This window comes from Protopterus annectens, chromosome 1.part2, assembly GCF_019279795.1.
Source record: "Protopterus annectens isolate FY-2018-M chromosome 1.part2, PAN1.0, whole genome shotgun sequence".
NCBI lineage: Eukaryota > Metazoa > Chordata > Ceratodontiformes > Protopteridae > Protopterus > Protopterus annectens.
In genome coordinates this window covers 136,138,077-136,155,653 of record NC_056727.1, presented here as the reverse complement: position 1 = coordinate 136,155,653, position 17,577 = coordinate 136,138,077, and the positions used below count along the sequence as shown (strand labels likewise).

At 43.3% G+C, this 17,577-nt stretch overlaps 1 protein-coding gene across 4 annotated transcripts in view; it reads right to left on the bottom strand.

The window, feature by feature from the left end:
* The window catches only part of CCDC88A (coiled-coil domain containing 88A), a 4,373,054-nt gene that overhangs the window by 1,961,736 nt on the left and 2,393,741 nt on the right, over positions 1 to 17,577 (bottom strand). The window lies entirely within an intron of this gene.

Below are 17,577 nucleotides of genomic sequence, written 5' to 3'. Positions count from 1 at the left end.
AATCAGAATCCATGTAGCAGAGCCACACCTGTTCAATGCGGAACAGTGGCTTCTCTTGTCGTTAAATGCAGAGCGGTCAGAATAATCTGCAGCACTTGGATGCTCAGCATCTGTGTTGTCACTACATTCTTTCTCAACCTGTAGGCTCGGATCCTACTAGGCCATTTTCTACGCTGAAGAATTGAAGTTAGACCTCCTCCTATCCTACCCATAATGCCTCATTTCCCCAGCCTACCTCAGATCGAATTTGCAGTAACCTTGTACTTATGTATGCATTCTAATTGAAACAAAAATGTGTCTTATGAAAATATGTGTACCAAAGGTAAAGCATAGAGATCAAGAGCTCAAGCAGGAATTGTGGTTCCTATGAAGTTATCCAACATATCTCTCAGTCATGGACATGGAAAAGGAGGGAGGGAAGGTTGAGGAAGAATGCAGTGACAACACAGATGAAACGTTATGGTAAGAACATAACTTCTTTATCTGATGATGTTGCTGTTGTTCTTCCTCAACCTGTGCGACAGAATTCCCAGCTATAATAACCTTAAGGTGGCCCTCATGGAAAAATCTTATGGAGCAGTGCAGAGCCAAAGGCAGTTCTATTCCTGGAGATAACGTCCAACTTATAGTGTGTAACAAAAGTATTGAAATTTGACCAAGCTGCAGCTGCACAAATGTCATCAATAGACACTCTAGACCAAAAGGCCTGAGAAGTTGCCATAGACCTTGCAGAATGATCCTTGATTTTGCCTGGTAATGACCTGTTCTTGGAAGAAAAAGGCAATACAATCTTTCAACCATCTGGCAAGAATAGTCTTGGTGACAGCTTGCCCCTTCCTCACATCAGAAGATACAAACAACTGTTCTGATTTTCTGCAAGACTGGTTCTGTCCAAATAAAAACGTAATTTCCTATGAACATCCAGATGGTGGAGCATATATACTCTCCTTTGTTTTGAAATTTTGGGAAGAAAACAGGAAGATTGACAGACTGATTTATATTATTTTCTGCAACCACTCTGGGAAACTGGGAAAGAAAGGAGGATTGGTACACACAGTAACTCTATCTTTGAGGAAGATTAGATAAGGGGAGTTCGAGGAAAGGGCTTGTAGCTCTGAAACCCTTCTTGCTGAGGTGAGAGCCACCACAAACACCAATTTCCATGCAAACTGTCAAGTCTGTCTTAGCTGTAGGTTCAAAAGGAGGATAAACTAAAACTTGTAAAACTATGGCCAGATCCCATGGAGAAGTGGAGTCTCTGATCGGGGGGGGGGGGTGCGAACGGAGTACAAAGGTACCTCTCAGAAATGTTTTGCAGAGTTTAGATGAACCCAGAGATGACGAATCTTCCCCAATATGAAAACTGGAAAGAGCTGCTAGCTGAACTTCCATGGCAGAGCAGCTGGCTCCACTCTGGAAGAGGGAAACGAAGAAATCCAAAACTTTCAGGATGGTAGCAGTAAAAGGATCTATTTGTTCCTGCTGGGCCCATGAGGAAAATCTTTTCCATTTGTTCTTGTAGATTTTCCTGGTAGAAGACGTATGAGCGGAAATCAAGATTTTTCGGAATGGGGATGAGAGACTGGAATGTCTTACCATCATTGGAACTGGAGAAACCATGCGGTTAATTTTAGTCCTTGGAGAAACTGGTAAGTATGCCCCAAGGGGTGAGACAGTAGATCTGGAACTGGGACGAGAGTCACCATCAGACAAATTAGATGAGACCAAAGAAAGGTGAACCAGACTTGATGAGGCCAGAAGGGGGCAATGAGGACAACTTTGCTCTTCAACATATATGCTTTCTGCAGGAATTTGGGAATTAAGGAAACTGGACAAAAATCATAAAGTAGACCAGGGGGGCTAAGCATAGACCAGAGCATCCTTTGGTGACTATCCCTGAAGAGGGATCAGGGCAAAGAAACTGCTGCATTTGTTGCTGAAGGGGGACACAAATAGATTGTAGCAGGACTGACCCCATTTGAGGAAAATCATATTTGCCACTGATTGATTCATAGACCACTCATGAAGTATCAAAATAACTTGACTGAGCATGTCCACCAGGACGTTGGTCTTCCCCTGAATGTGCGCTGAAGTAAGAAAATGGTTGGCAGAGATAACCCGTTGTCACATCCTCATCGTTTCTCGACACAGCGGGCAAGATCTGGTTCCCCCCGTTTGTTGATGTACCAGACTACTGACATATTGTCTGACTATACTGCAGTAGTCCCTAGAAGAAAAAAATCTGTGCAGTGCTTGCAACAGTAGGAGGACTGCTCTCATCTCTAGGATGTTAACATGCAATTTGGTCTTTTGGGAAGTTCACGAACCTTGGACCATCTGACAGAGAAAATGCCCCCCCACCCCACCCCCCATGGAAGTATCCGTGGTCAGGCTGGCATTGGGAAGGGGAAGAACAAAGGTACATCCCTGTGTGACCACTGGGGAATGAAGCCAACAAAAGAAGGGAGCCTCTGCATATCAGTGATTGTTTGATCAGGAGGTGTAAGGGATCCCTGTGTAACAACCACTGGATTGCTAGTGTCCACTGCAATACTCTCATGTGTAGGCATGCTGTGGGTAACAGAGTTATTGTGGGTGCCACCGAGCCCAAAGCCCTGAGCACCAGATTTGCCGTGGAAGCTGGGATAGCTAGAGTCTGTTTAATATGCAATCGTAAGCTTGTAATTCTGCCCAACATGAGACAGGCCCGGGTTGAAGTCGTGTTCAGACATGCTCCTATGAAGTGTATGGTTTGTACTGGTTGAAACTGGGATTTCTCTGTATTGATCATTATGCCTAGAGAGGGGGCTAGATGTAACGGATAATCCCTGGCTTGAACAAGTAAATGCCTGGTTGGAGCAGTTAGAAGTCAGTCGTCCAGATATGGAAACACACGGAATCCCTGCAGCCTGAGATGCATTGTGACAACCGCTATGCGTTTGGTGAACATGCTGGGGGCTGTGGTGCAACCGAACAGAAGCGATCTAAATTAGTAAAGGCTGGCTCCCAGCCTGAAAAGAAGGTACTGTCTGGAGCACCTGTCCATTTTGATTTGGTAGTACACATCCTTCAGGTATACAGAGCACATCCAGTCATCCATTCTCAAAAGAGGTAGAATGGACTGGGCACGACCATCCTGAATTGTGAATTCCTTACTAATTTGTTCAGGGATGTCAGGTCCAGGATCAGCCTTAGATCCCCTATCTTTATTTGGTACTAAAAAGAATCCTGAGTAGATGCCTGATCCTATCTGGTCGGGAAGAACCTCCTGGATGACCCTTTTTTGCAGCAATTTGGCAATGTCTAGAGCTGCCTTTTCCCTCTGACTGGGTGGAACATTGGGGAGGTGAAATTTTGGTTTGGGATTTTCCAAAAAGGGAACAAAGTATCCTCTGGATACAATCCTTAGCACCCACTGATAATTCGTGATAGCTGCCCAGGCTTGCGGTGCAAGGAACCCCCCCCCCGACTACCTCCAGAGGAGGGCAGTCGGGCAACTGTTCAGGAGTGCTGGAAGGGTCTGTCTGAGAAAAAATCTTGAGACCCTGAGTTCTGCAGACCCCCTCTGCCATGGGGGTGGCGTCTCCCACTGTAACTGTTACCCCCTCTGCCTTTGGGGGAAAAGTCTCCTAGAGATTCCTGAAAAGGACCTTGAGATTTCTTAAACCACAATCCACCCCCCCCCCCCATGCTGTTTACTGGAGAAGGACCTTTGGAGGGTACAAAAATGGATTTCGATAGCAGACAAGATCTTCCCATCTTTCTCACTATGGGAGAGTGTCCGACTGTTGGGGTGTACAAGGATGAACTGTGGCAGGGTACATTGACAAATAATGCCTTGAAAGGTTCAACACAGTCAAACACCGGTATCCAGGCATGGTGCCTAATGGTAATTCCCGAACCAGCCGCCTCAGAGGAATCCTCTACAGCACGAGAAATCAACCTCGTGGATGCATTCGATATTGACTGTAGAGTGGCCATTCTGGAAGAAAAGGCATTCTGATCCTTGATGGATATGGACTCTGGGGTAGAGCTACAGAGTTCTTTGACAAGGTCTCTCTGTAGCCTAGTTAAATGTGATAAGTAGTTCAACACTAGTAAGGTGAAGATGGCCAAAGCGTAAACTCTCTTGCCAAACGTCTCCATAGCCCTAGACTCCGCCTCAACCACCATGGCATCTACTGGAATATCTTCTGCCCTGTGTGTCCTGTCTGTAGGTGCACTAAGAATTTTGTCGGTCCTCTTCAGTATGGGCTCTACAGTGTCTAGTTCCTTCCCACACCCTGGTAAGATACAAGGTCAATAAAAGCATCTGCGGAGGGGGGGAGGGACACCCAGGATGTAGATGAGATGGACCTAAAAGCCTCCAACAGCAGTGTTTCCTCTGGGGAGGGGTTTTGGGCAGACCAACTGCCTGTTTGACATAGTATTTCTAGGAAGTATGCAAAGGAGACATCCTCAGTTGGAAATCTTAGGGACCCTTCTCCTTACTCGAAATCAGTGTCAGTAGTGAGGGATTCCTGAGGGGGAAATCCAGGTGCCTACTTTTTCAGTGTCTCTTCCGAAGAAACTCTTCAGTGGGATGCTCCAGGTAGGTGTCAGAAGAAATCTGGAGTTATACTGAAGGGATGGGTTGGAGGCTTCCTAGGACCTGCTGTCCCTGTGGTAGACAAAAGGCCTCAGACACAGGATCCATGGAGGTGGGGAGAAGTGCCAAAGGAGAAAGAACCAAATCTCTCCTAGGATGAGAGGACCCTTCTCCATCACTTTGAAGGCAGAGGAACACAGAGTGCCTGAGCATCACCCCTCCAGAGCCGAAACTAACGGAACACCCCCCCCGTACCTGGAACCCTCCACTCCGATAGGGGAGTTGGAGCCGAGCTGTCAAATACCGAGGCTCCAAAAGGAAGTGACAGCTCCCCAAAAACTTCAGAGTCAAAGTCAACCTCCTCAGACTCAGAGACATGCTAGGCACTGACGTGGTCAGAGGAGAGTGCGTAGGGGAGGCTGTCGAAGACAAAGTGATCACCACTATCAGCTCCAACATCTCTGCTCTTGGGACCAATGCACCCGCAGGCTCTAAAACTAAAGGCTGGATCGGTGAACGAGCTACAGGGAGAAAAGTGGATAGTCTGCTCACGGATCCGGTGGGGGATAGATCTTGCAAACCCCCATCTAAATCAGTGTCTGAAGAAACTGCCTCATCAGTCTATTTATGTCATTCTCTGATGAATTCTGAGAGGACCTGGTGGACAAAGTCAATGAAGATGGTCTTGAAGGTTCTTGGGAGAGATCTCCCAGTGGGGAGATCTCTATGCCAAAGCACTCACCTCTGAGCTGGCGAGTGGAGCCCAAGGTGGAGGAGGACAAGGTGGAGACAAAAGAGTCGGCTCCTAGGACTTTGGATCTGTAGACTTTAGTGCCTTTTTAATCGTCTTTCAGACAGATGAAAAAGATTTATCTGGAGAAAGTTTACTGGTTTCCTAGGTCTCCTTATGCTTCCTGGAGAGGGATGAGCCCTGAAGTAGAAGAAAAAGCAGAAGAGGAGGAAGAAGGAAGCAAACCCTTAAGATTCAACTTATTTCTCCAACCCGCCAGAGCATGTGGACGGACAGCTATACAAATGGCACATGAGCTATCCAAATGAGCAGGCCCCAAACAGTATATGCACTCACTGTGGGCATCAGCTAACGGGAACTTGTGCCACAGGAAGTACATTTCTTGAACTCTAAACATTTGTCCATCTTGGACTTCGGCTCCACCATGCCAACTACGAAGAAAAATAAATATATATATATATATATATTTTTTTTTTAATTAAGTATGGAAACAATGAAAGGAAGATAAGTAGAGAAGGTGGGAATGGTTAAGGTGGACAGAAATCTGAATAACTCACAGAAAAAGAAAAATGAAGATAGCAATGAGTCAGGCTAGGAAAGAAATAGCAATAATGTCTTAAACACTAAATAACTCACAGTCTGTACCACAATCACTCAAGCACCGGAGGAGCGCTGGTGCAATGAAACCTTGAAGCTTACTCTGTCTGTCTGTGTCTTTCGGATTATCCCTGTTAGGGGTCGCCACAGCGGAACTCCGGTCCGCTAATGTTTGGTAGTGGATTTTTACATGCCGAGTTACCAGCTCTGACGCACAACCTTCAACGAAGGCACACCCGTTCACGTATGCCTCCACACAGAAGACGCTCTAGCTGAGAATCGAACGGGACAATGTCTTGCTGTGAGGCGACAACGCTACCGCAGCACCACTCGAAGCTTACTCTGAGCGTCAAATGAGAACTGAAGTAGGCTGGGGGAATAAGGCATTATGGGTAGGATGGGAGGAGCTTGAGCTTCGATTCTTCAACTTGCAAACGGCAGACTCAGATCAGAAGGTCGGATTTGAGACCCACAGGTTGAGGAAGAATGACAGGACAACATCAGATCACAAATTATTCAGAAGAACTGGCAAACATGTTTCAAAAGAAAAGGATGCTTAAAGATCAAGAAGCGGAACAGCTGCAGAATCCCATGAGGGATAAGTGAGTATCTACACAATATGGATGTGTTTAGGAAAACACCATTTAAACAATTATTTCTAGACAATATTCCTATACTACAGCATTTTTAAGCACCTTTATTAAAATACCACCTACATATGCACACATACATTAACAGAAAACATATCATGTTAACACTTTTTTCCATTTACACACATTATACAAGTTTTCCTTCCTTATAATAACTGTATTTCAGTCCAACATTACACAAATCACTCAATTTTTGTCATCTCTTAAACCTCACTCTTCTAAACATTATTCTCCATGTACTGCTCTGGCAAACAACATTTAATTCTATGTAATTTGTCCTTTTTTTCCAAAGATTGCTCTTCCAGTTCTTTTTACCTCTTTTATAAAATGCAGTACTTCAAATACAATTGTTTAAGACTTATATTTCCATTTTACAGTATTCCTTTTTTAGCAGTCAACAGAATTAAACTTAATAAGGCCTTACTATGTCTAGGCAATTCAGATCATGTGTCCCAGCTAAAAAAAAAAAAAAAACTTTCCTTAATTACAGTCATTTGCTTCACAATATGACTGACAGGGAACTCTGTATGGATTATTTTAAATCTGCCAACTAATTACACTTCAAAAAAACTTTTCCATTTATCTCTTTCTTTGCCATCACAACTCAAACATTTACCATCTACCTGAGGAAAAAGTCTTTGAAGTCACTTGAGGTATAAATACCCAAGAAAATACTTCCAAGCATAAATTCTAACCCTTCTGGAGTTTGTTGCATACTATGGAACCATACATATCATCTTCCATTGTTCCCTTGTTAATTGTTTTTCCTGTCTCTCTTCCCAATCTCTTGCAACATCCTCTCACTGATTCATACAGTTATCCTGCAATATATTATATGGCTAATTAATTTCCCATTTTTAACAGCAGCTTCTGTTCTGGAATAATTTAAAAGCTCTATGAGAAGGTTTTTCACTCAAGACTTCCCTATGCCTTTCTCTTTGGATATACTATACTCTGATATAAATACCTGATAGGGAAGTCAGTTTATTTCCTGCAATCCAGACTTCTTTTGGGACTCAACACACTATCTTTAACTCTCTAGTTATTTGCTTCCGATACCTTGTTTCCTTTGACAGTTTTCTCCAGTAATTTCCAACCCCCTCTTGCCTACTTGCAGTAATCCCTATTGGTAAACCCCCTTTTCTCCTTTCATGTGTTGGCTTAATTCTTAGAATACTTTCGGCAACTCTAAGAACATAATATTCTGTATGGCACTTTTTATTTTCCTTAAGGATCTGGTTCCAAAATCCCACTCTCCTTATATTTCAGTGGAGGCCCTGGGAGAAAAGCTCCAATTCATAAAGTAACATAATAAGAAAAAGGTAGTCATAGAGTATATCATAATAATAAAAACAGTAGGTAACACAACATTGTAAATATAACACACTCTATTTGTAGTTACATTCAAAGTCACTGAAATTAAACAATGACAACATTTAAATATGCAGAGACATCTAGTTCAGCAGTCGTAATGATAATCATAACTATTTACAAGGAGTTAAGTGCAGTTAGCTCAATGCTTATCAAAGTGGTCCTATACAGTAATGCAAGGAGGGTTAGTAGGGAGGTTAATGAGCAGAGTGGGGCAGGGGAGTGGCCTATCCTGGGGAGCTGCAGGAACAGAGCCAGGAGTTTGCAAGATGGGTTTTAGGAGCTTTTTAAACTGTATTGTTGAGAAATGGTGGTTAGTGAGCTTGTTAGGCTATTCCAAAGCTTGAAAGTGTAGTTGGAGAAAAGGGATTCGCCTACTGAGTTTTTTCTTTAGTGACTTGAAGAAGTTTATTTTGAGAGCGGAGGGATCTTGAAGCAAAGTAGGGTTGAATGATGTCTTTGACGGCTGGGTGTTTTCAGGGTGGTGGAGGATTTTATGAAAGAAGGTTAGTTGATTAAAGTGGAGGAGCTGAGGGAGTTAAAGTCAGTCGAATAGTTTGAGGGATAAACAATGATGCAACTTATAAGATGCGTTGGTGGCAAATCTGGACATTTTACTATGACAAGCTTCAAGTTTGGCAAGATCTGTTTTATGGAGGTTGGTTAAGACTGGGGATGCATATAGGAGTGCTGATAGTAGGTGCATCCTGACAACTGTGACTTTTGTACTACTTGTAAGAAATTGGCTATTTCTATATAGGAGGCCAAGTTTCTTGTGAACTTCTTTGATGGTTTGGTCTACATGCAGATCAAATTTCAGGTTGTCAATTACAACGTCTAGCAGTTTGGCATGGGCAGTGGGAGTGATCATAGCTTTGTTTTTGGAGAAGATGTGGAAGGTTACAGAGTGACCTATTCCTAGAGTGGCAGAAGAGCAGAAGTTTTGTTTTACTGTAATTTAGTATAAGCTGGGAGTTGGATAACCAGGTTTCTACAGATAAGGAGTGTTGGGTGATGGTTTGAAGGTCGTTGAGGGAAGAGGCTGGGCAGATTAAAGTGGAGTCATCAGCGTATTGAATCACAGTGGCATGGGAAGTGGTACAGTGAAGCTGGAGCCTTGCTGGACCCCCAAGCTGGCCGGGAGGAGGTGTGGGAGGGATATGTTGTCAACAGACAGCTTGCTGACAGTTTGCTACGTGGCTTTGAAACCAGGTAAGAGCAGTATAGCTGAGGTTAAGGGAGGAAAGGACACTAATCAGTTCGCTATGGCTGACCATGTCAAAAGCCTTCGACAGGTCAAGAAATATGGCTGATACAAACTGGCTGTGTTGGTTAACTTTGTAAAGGGCAGTAGGGCTGTTGTGGTACTATGTGCAGGACGAAAACCATGCTGGGTATGGGATAGGAGAGTGTGTGAGAGGAGGTATTCCATGAGCTGTGTGTGTACTACTCTTTCAAGGATTTTAGATAAGGATGAAAGAATAGTAACGGGGAGATAGTTAAGTTAGTTCACAAGAGCTACCTTCTTTGTGTAGTGGCAGAATGTGAGAGATCTTCCAGATAGTGGGGGGCATATGCTTCTGTTACTGATCTATTTATGAGTATGGCTACTGCTCAAGAGAGAGTTCTGCTGCAATTTCTAGACATTGTGTAGGGAGATTATCAGCAGCTAAAGTGGTTGGTTTTAGTTTTTTCAGTAGTTTTTTTAATGGAATGGATGGGGACAGGATTTAACTTGAATTGGCTGGTTGAGTTTTGTGGGAGTATATTATGGTTTGATTCTGGGGGTAGGACTGAACCTAGTCTGGTTTTTAGCTAGAGTTTGGATTCAGTGAAGTAATTATTGAATTGGGTAGCCATATTTTCATAGTTGTTAGCTGTTTTTGGAGTGGGAGTAATAGTTTCACCTGGTTGCAATAAGTTATTAACTGCAGCCCAGAACTTTTGTGGATTATTCTGATGTTTGGTATGGATATTGTGGTAGTAGTTGGATTTGTCAGTTTTAATTAGTTTTTTAACTTTATTTTGAAGTTCAAGGAAATATTGTTTAGTAGTGTTGGTTTTGTTGTTATGGAACTGTAACCAGGCCTTAACTCTGGCTTTCAGTAAGGATCTGGTTTCTTTGGTTAACCAGGGTGCGTAATTGGATTGGACTCTGTTTCTAGGTGGTGCATGGGTGTTGATTATATCAAGGAAGGTATTGTTAAAGGAGAGTACTGCCTCATCCAAGGGCAGTTGTTTGAGATGTTCCAAATAACATTTTTTTGGGCAGAGAGAAAAATTATTGAGAATGAAATATTTTTTGTTCCTAATTGCATGGAAAGAGGTTTGATGTGTTGGATGCTTGCAGTCTCTTAGGAGAAAAGTTGGGCTGTGGTCACTCAGGTTGTCAGGGAGGTAGCCTGAATGGGATGATAGGTGGGGATAATTAATTAGGATCCAGTGAAATATGGACTGATGTTTAGAGGTTTTATCAGTCCTGGTTGGAGATGTGTATTGACTTGGGCAAAGCCGTACACGTTAATGTGTGTTATTGGATTTGGAAAGGAAAAGATGAGCCAATCAATATTAAAATCCCCCATGAGGATGGTCTCTTGAAGGAGAAATATGGCACACCATTGAAGCAAGTTTTCAAGTGTGGCAATGTTGTTGCCTGGTGGGGTGTATCCACTTATAATAATACAATGTTTGCTGGAGTTAATGGTTAATTTAGCTAGAATTAATTCAGCATTTGCAATATCTGGGACAGTGGAGTCAAGGAGGTCAAGTGTTAGGTGGTCTTTATATAAGATAGCTAGACCTCTGCCTTTTTTGTTTATTCTATCTTTCTGTAAGATATTGAAGCCTGGGGCAGTGATTTCATTATTGGTGATATCTGGTTTTAGCCATGTTTCTGTTAAAGTAACTATATCATCCATTTCCACTTTGAATTATAACCTGCCTGTGGTATGCACATAAGCCTTAACTGTGTAACTAAAATATCCCTTCAAATCAGGTAATCCTAAAACTTGTTCTTTTGGGATGACCAACTTATTCCACTTAACTCTTGCCATCTTTCCTATTAATTATTGTCCACAACTTTTCGTCTGTTTACTAAAACTATGTCTGACCTTTATATAAAACTAAAAGGAGTAAAAACATTTTGACTGCTTGTATCTTACTATCCATAAACGAGTTTCCAGTTTCTCAGTTTTTATATTATCTTTTGTTTAGTCTCTTCCCACATATCTTTAGCTGCATTAACAGATGCCTTTTTAATCCATACTCCTATATATGTCATCCTATGTCTCCATAAATATGATTACTGAAACAAGTCATGTAACTTATGGTTAGTCTTTGTTTTATCTTCATTAACTTTCACTCATTTTACATCCTGAAAAGTCATGAAACTGTCTCGAGGTATTTCACAAAACTGAGATGTTTTCTGATCACTGAGGGTTTATCAAGTACAAATATCACCAGTAAATAGAGCCAGAATTTATTACCATATCAATTATGTCTATGAATTTCCGAGTCCCTTATTTTCTTTACCAGTGGCTCTAAATATAAAGCAAATAAAGCAGGAAGAGGACACCCCTGCCTGGTTCCTCTCTTCAAACAACTTATCAGAAAAAAACTGCCCCTCTAACTCTTGCCTACTATCCCCTCATATAGCCTCCTAATTAATCCTAGTATTGCATCTGGGAATATAAAGGATTCCATTACCCTACTCATAAAATCCAAGCTTACTCTGTTGAATGCCTTTTCTGCATAAAGACCCACTAACAACAATACCGGTATTGTCACACATTCTGCTTCCCTGAGGATAAAGTACAGCTGTGTACACTTACCATAAATGTAGATGTTCGAGTGTATTCACTGTTGCAGTCATCACATTTGGGTTATCTGCTTGCAGTAGCCCTCAGTGGGCCTGATTATCAAAGTCTTGGGTCCTGCATCGGTTGCTGTCTCATCTTCCATGACGTCAGGTAGTCAGGGGTATAAAGCATGCAGCCGACACCATTACATCAGTTTTTCTTGCCCCAGATGTCAGGTGCCCTCATAATGGGAAGCAATTATACATACAAGGTTACACCTCCAACAAAAAAGCAAATACATCAAAAAGCTTTAAGCATAGCAAACAAGAATAGAGGTATAGCCAATAGAAGTCAGGGGGTTGGAGGGAGGGTAACTAGGACTGCAACAGTGAATACACTCGAACATCTACATTTATGTGTACACAACTGTACTATGTTCTTAGTGTTTTACTGTTGCAGTCATCACATTTTGGTAGAGTCCCAAAGCTAAGGATGGGAGGAGGAAATTAGATAGCATTAACACCAGCTATAAGGTCGTTCAAGACTGCAGTGGCAAAACCAGCTCTGGATTTAGAGAAAAATTGGCAAATGGTAATGCTTAATGAAGGTATGTACAGAACTCCAGGTAGAAGCTTCTAGGATGTCCCTGGTAGGGACACCTTTGAGAAAGGCTGAAGAGGTAGATGCAGCCCTGGTTGAATGTGGTCTTATCCCCTGTGGGGTAGGTTTTCCATAGTGCTTATAGCAGAAATGAATGCAATGGCCTACCCATTTAGAAATGGTTTGCTTTGAAATGGCCTTCCCCTCTGCCCCTGCAGCAAATGCAACCAGCAGCTGTTCGGATTCCTGAGAGGTTTAGTCCTGTCCAGGTAAAATCTAAGTTGCCTGTGCACATCTAAGGAGTGCAATACTCGTTTACCTTTGTTTGTGGATTAGAAAAGAAGGTTGGCAAATGAATGGAATGATTACGTGCCACACTGGATACCACCTTGGGCATGAAGGAGGGATTAGTTCTGAGGGACACCCTGTCTGCATGAAAGATGATGAAAGGCTCCACTGCCATGAGGGCCTGTAATTCAGACACCCTTTCTTGCTGAAGTGATGGCTAAAAGGAAGGCCGTTTTCCAAGAAAGGAATTTCAATTCTGCATTTGCAGCTGGCTCAAAAGGAGGCAGAGTGAGCTTTTCCAATACAATGTTAAGGTCCCAGGCTAGAGTAGGGGCTCTCCTGGGTGGTCTTAAGCTTTTGGCCCCTCTGACGAACTGCTTCAGCAGTGGATGAGAGAAGAGGGGTGGTTCTGTGTTGTAATCATCTGAAATGGCTGAGGCATGAATTTTGATGGCAGAAAAGAAAAGGCCCTTGTGAAGCATCTCAGTTAAGTATTGAAGAATCTGAGGTAAATTGGGTGCTGCTGTGCCCACGCCGAGTTTGGTTCCAGGAACAGAATCATTTCCATTTTTAAACACAGGATTTTCTAGTACTAGGCCTCCTTGCCTCTAGAATGACATCCAACACGTGCTTATTAAGAAATGGTAACGAAGAGATCAGGTAATTAGCCAGGCTGCCAGGTTCAGGGTTTGAAGCTGTGGGTGCAGTATCTGGCCCTCCTGCTGGGATAGCAGGGCAGAGGTCTGAGGCAGGTGCGATGGTGCCAGAAGTGACACACTGCGTAAAAGGGGGTGCCAGTGTTGGCGTGGCCAATCTGGTGCAATCAGTATCGTCTTTGGTTTGTCCTGTTTGATCTTTAGTAGTACCTTGGAGAGGAGAGGCAGATGGGGAAAGGCATAAACTGATAGGTTTTTCCAGGTGTTTCCAGGTGAAGGACAGGTCATCCACTTTCCAAGCTTGTTTGTGGGGGGGTCCTTGTGCAGAATATTTCCAATTGGTAGTTCTGGGGGGGGCAAACTGGTCCATCTCTGGGCTCCCCCATTTGTTTCTCAACATGTTGAATATCTTTGGTGCCAGTTTCCACTCATGTAGGTCCATGAGATTTCTGCTTAGTTCGTCTGCCAGTGTATTTAGCTTTCCTGGTGGGAATTGAGCCTCTAAGTGCAGTTGGTAGCTCAAGGCTGTGTTCCACAGAGCCATGGCTAGTCTGCAGAGAGGGTATGAGTGGGTTCCCCCCTGCTTGTTTATGTACCACATCACAGTGGTGTTGTCCATCTTTACCATTAATTGTCCTGGAAGAATGTGGTCCTGGAAGGCTGTCAGAGCATTCTGTACAGCTAACATTCCTTTTTGATTGATATGCAGGTGCATTTGACTTGGATTCCATTTGCCCTGAATGCACTTCCCTGCAAAATGAGCCCCCCATGATGCATCTGATGTTAGGGTGGCAAGGGGTAGAGTGAACGGCAGTCCCTTGTTTTGGTGGCAGGCCTCTGCCCACCAAAGGAACTCTATCTGTAGACAAGGTATGATGGGAATCATTGCTTCTAGATCCTGAGAATGTTGACACCATAGTTTTTTTTAGATACCATTGTAGTTTCCTCATATGCAGTCTTGCATATGGAATTAGGAGAATGCAGGAGGCCATGAACCCCAGGGCTTGCAGTATTTTCCTTGCAGATAGCTGAGTCTTTGTGGCCAGTTGTTTGAAGTAGCCTGTCAAATGAACTTGTTTCTCTGGCGTGAGGAAAGCCATCTGGGAAGTTGTGTTTAAGCTTTCTCCCAGGAATACAATTTGTTGGCAGGGTATAAAATGTGATTTCTTTTCGTTTATGGTGTACCCCAGAGACGTTAGCAATTTCTGTACAAACACCAGATGATTCAATAGTATATCCTGGCTTTCTGCCTGAATTAGACAATCGTCCAAGTATGGATATATTTAGATATTTCTTTGCCTGCAAAATGGAATGACTGGAGCTAGGCACTTTGTGAATACTCTGGGTGCAGTAGATAAGCCAAAGGGCAGTGCAGAGAACTGATAGTGCATGCATGTAGCCTGCTTTGAAGCGTAGGTATCTTCTGCAAGTTTCCCTTATTGGGATGTGCAGGTATTCTTCCTTTAAAACCAGTGTTGCCAACCAGGCATCCTTGCTTAGCATAGGAAGCAGCTGGTGAAGAGTTAGCATCTTGAATTTTGGGATCACCAAAAATGTGTTTAGGCTAGAGGGGTCCAGGATAGAACGCCAGGAGTTGTCTTTTCTGAGAACCAGGAAAAGTCTTGAGTAGAAACCTTGTCCCCTTTCCTCTTGTGGGACAGGTTGAATGGCCCTGATGCTTAAGAGAGAGAGAACTTGCTTTTGAGCCTCTGCCCACTGATTTGGGGGTAGATCTGGCCAACCGTTTGGGGTTGGTAAGGAGTGGAAGTGGAATCTGTATCCTTGGAAAACTATATTTAATACCCATTTGTCCTGGGTAATGAGTTCCCAATTTTTTGCCTGCAGGGAAATTTTTCCCCCTAAAGGTACAGTCAGTTGTGCAGGGCTTGGAAGTTTTAAAGTGAACTCATTGAGACAGTTTACCATAGGGGGGGGTCTTACTACTCCCTGCTTTGGAAGTGGAAGCCCCCCCACTGCTTAGTCCTGTGAGCACCTTGGGACTGAAGCCTGGGTGTTCTGCTGGTTCTGGGTTTGGACTGAAAGCCTGGAAGAGGCAGGAAAGGACCAATTTTTAGAGGGCCAATGCGTCTACTAAATCTGGGAGACTGTACTTGCAGGAAATCTTTAACAGTCTGCATAGATTTAGCTTTTTCCACCATATTTTTAAGTACGTCTTCTGCTTTGTTGCCAAACAGGCGGTCTTGGTTTAAAGGAGCATCTGGCAATTTAGCTTTAACATGATCTGGCAAAGATTGCTCCTTAAGCCAAGCATGCCTTCTAAGTACAGACCCAGTTATAGCAGCCCTGCAAGATGCCTCTAGTGAATCAAAACCACATTGCAAAGTATGTTTTCCAACTTGTTCAGCAGAATGCATTAAATCTTGCAAATCTTTATTTTCAGCACAGTCAGGAATCATCATAATTTTCTGTTTAAGCAATCCAATAACACGCTGCTGATACTTTAACATATGAAACTGGCAGTTTAAGGTCCTAATGGCCAAGGTTGCAGAAGTGTATACCTTCCTACCCCATCTATCCAGCGTCCTGGAATCCCTATCAGAGGGGGTAGGATTTTTGACAGTAGTAGCCTTAATGCCCTTGGGTCCCTGTGAAATGGTCTCAGGATCCGTAGTAGGATTTTTAAAGAGGAACTTGTGAGAGTCAGGAACCCTGTAATATCTATCAGGTTTTCTGGGAGCAGGAGGTAAAGAGTCAGGGGCCAAGCTAGATTCCGAGAAGGCATCAAGCTAGAGTCCGAGAAGGCATCATCAACAATGTCCAGTACAGGGGGGATAGCTAAAAGCCTGTGCTGGGGCAGAAGTAAGAAATCCCTAAGCTTCTTTTCAGATTCAGTTTAATCCTGGCTCTCCCAGTGAAAATGCTCCCTAAGAGTATGCAAGGTTTCACCGAAAGATAAATCCTCTGGAGGGGAAGAAGAGGGAATGGAGTCCTCTGCATCAGAATCCTCAAAGGTAGATAAGGGTGAATCCTGGTCATCAGAGGAAACAGAAATTTCAGAGTCCTGATCAGAAGAATCATAAGGAAACTCAGTCCTAGGTCTCTTACAGGGGGAAGGGTGGCTTCCTCTGATTAGAGTAATAAGGTCTTCAGCCATTCTTATCATTTGTTTTTTTAGGCATAGAGGCCTGACCATGCTGTCTGGGCATTGGTTTCTAGGCATGGATCGAGTTTTAGGCCTTGAAGAAGAAGATGGAATCGGTTTAATATGAAAGTCAGTAGGCCTGAATACACCCTCAGAAGCTGGTGCCTGCACAGCGGCTCCGGACCCATCCAAGGTAAAGACATCCCTAGGTTTCACAGTTGAAGAAGCATCTCGCAGCAACATGGACTACGAATGGGTCTCAGTAGAGGCCTGCGAATCTGAAGTAGCGGGTATCAGGGGCTACAAAAGCACCTCACTGAGTACCGGCGAACTGGTGACTAGCTTAGGAAAAGTGTCGTCTGCAACTTTGCACCTATGCGGTCTGTCTCTGTCTTTATCTTTGCATTTTTTCGGAATGTCGATAGTTGGGTGGCTTACTGAAGCCATTTCTGAATAAATGAACAGAGTACCAAAATATTTAGAAGCGTAAATAAACAAACGACGAATAGTTCATTGTTTAAATAAGGCACAAAACCGAAAGTGAAGTACGTCGTGGTCAGGGCCTAAGAAAGGAATGCAGTACGAATGAAAATCTTTATGAGGTATTTGCTTTCCACAAGAAATACAATTATTAACTTTTACTGACATCGGTTTAGAGCAAGAAAAAGCTTCCCCAACAGGGTACTTAGCTTAGTTGAAGACTTCGGTTCTGAAACTCGAAAATGAAAATGTCAGGAGTTGGCTGACCGGCACTTGCGAACTGCTTCTGCTTTGGGCACCACACGGCAAGAAAGACTGATGTAATGGCGTCAGCTGCATGCTTTATACCCCTGACTACCAGACGTCATGGAAGATGAGACAGCAACCAACGCAGGACCCAAGACATTGATAATCAGGCCGAATGAGGGCTACTGCAAGCAGATAACCCAAATGTGAGGACTGCAACAGTGAAACACGAAGAACATCCATCGTTGTTTACTGTTGTCAAATGTTCACCTACCCACCACAGGATCACAACGATCCATATCTTTCTTTCTAATTTTGCCTTCAGTTGTACTTTGTTACTTTATGAGTAACAAAGGTATGAGCACTGGACCAAGTGGCTGCTGTGCGGTTGACTAGAAAGCAGATGAAGTGGCCATGGATCTAGATGAGTGAGTTTTAGGTGGTTTTGTT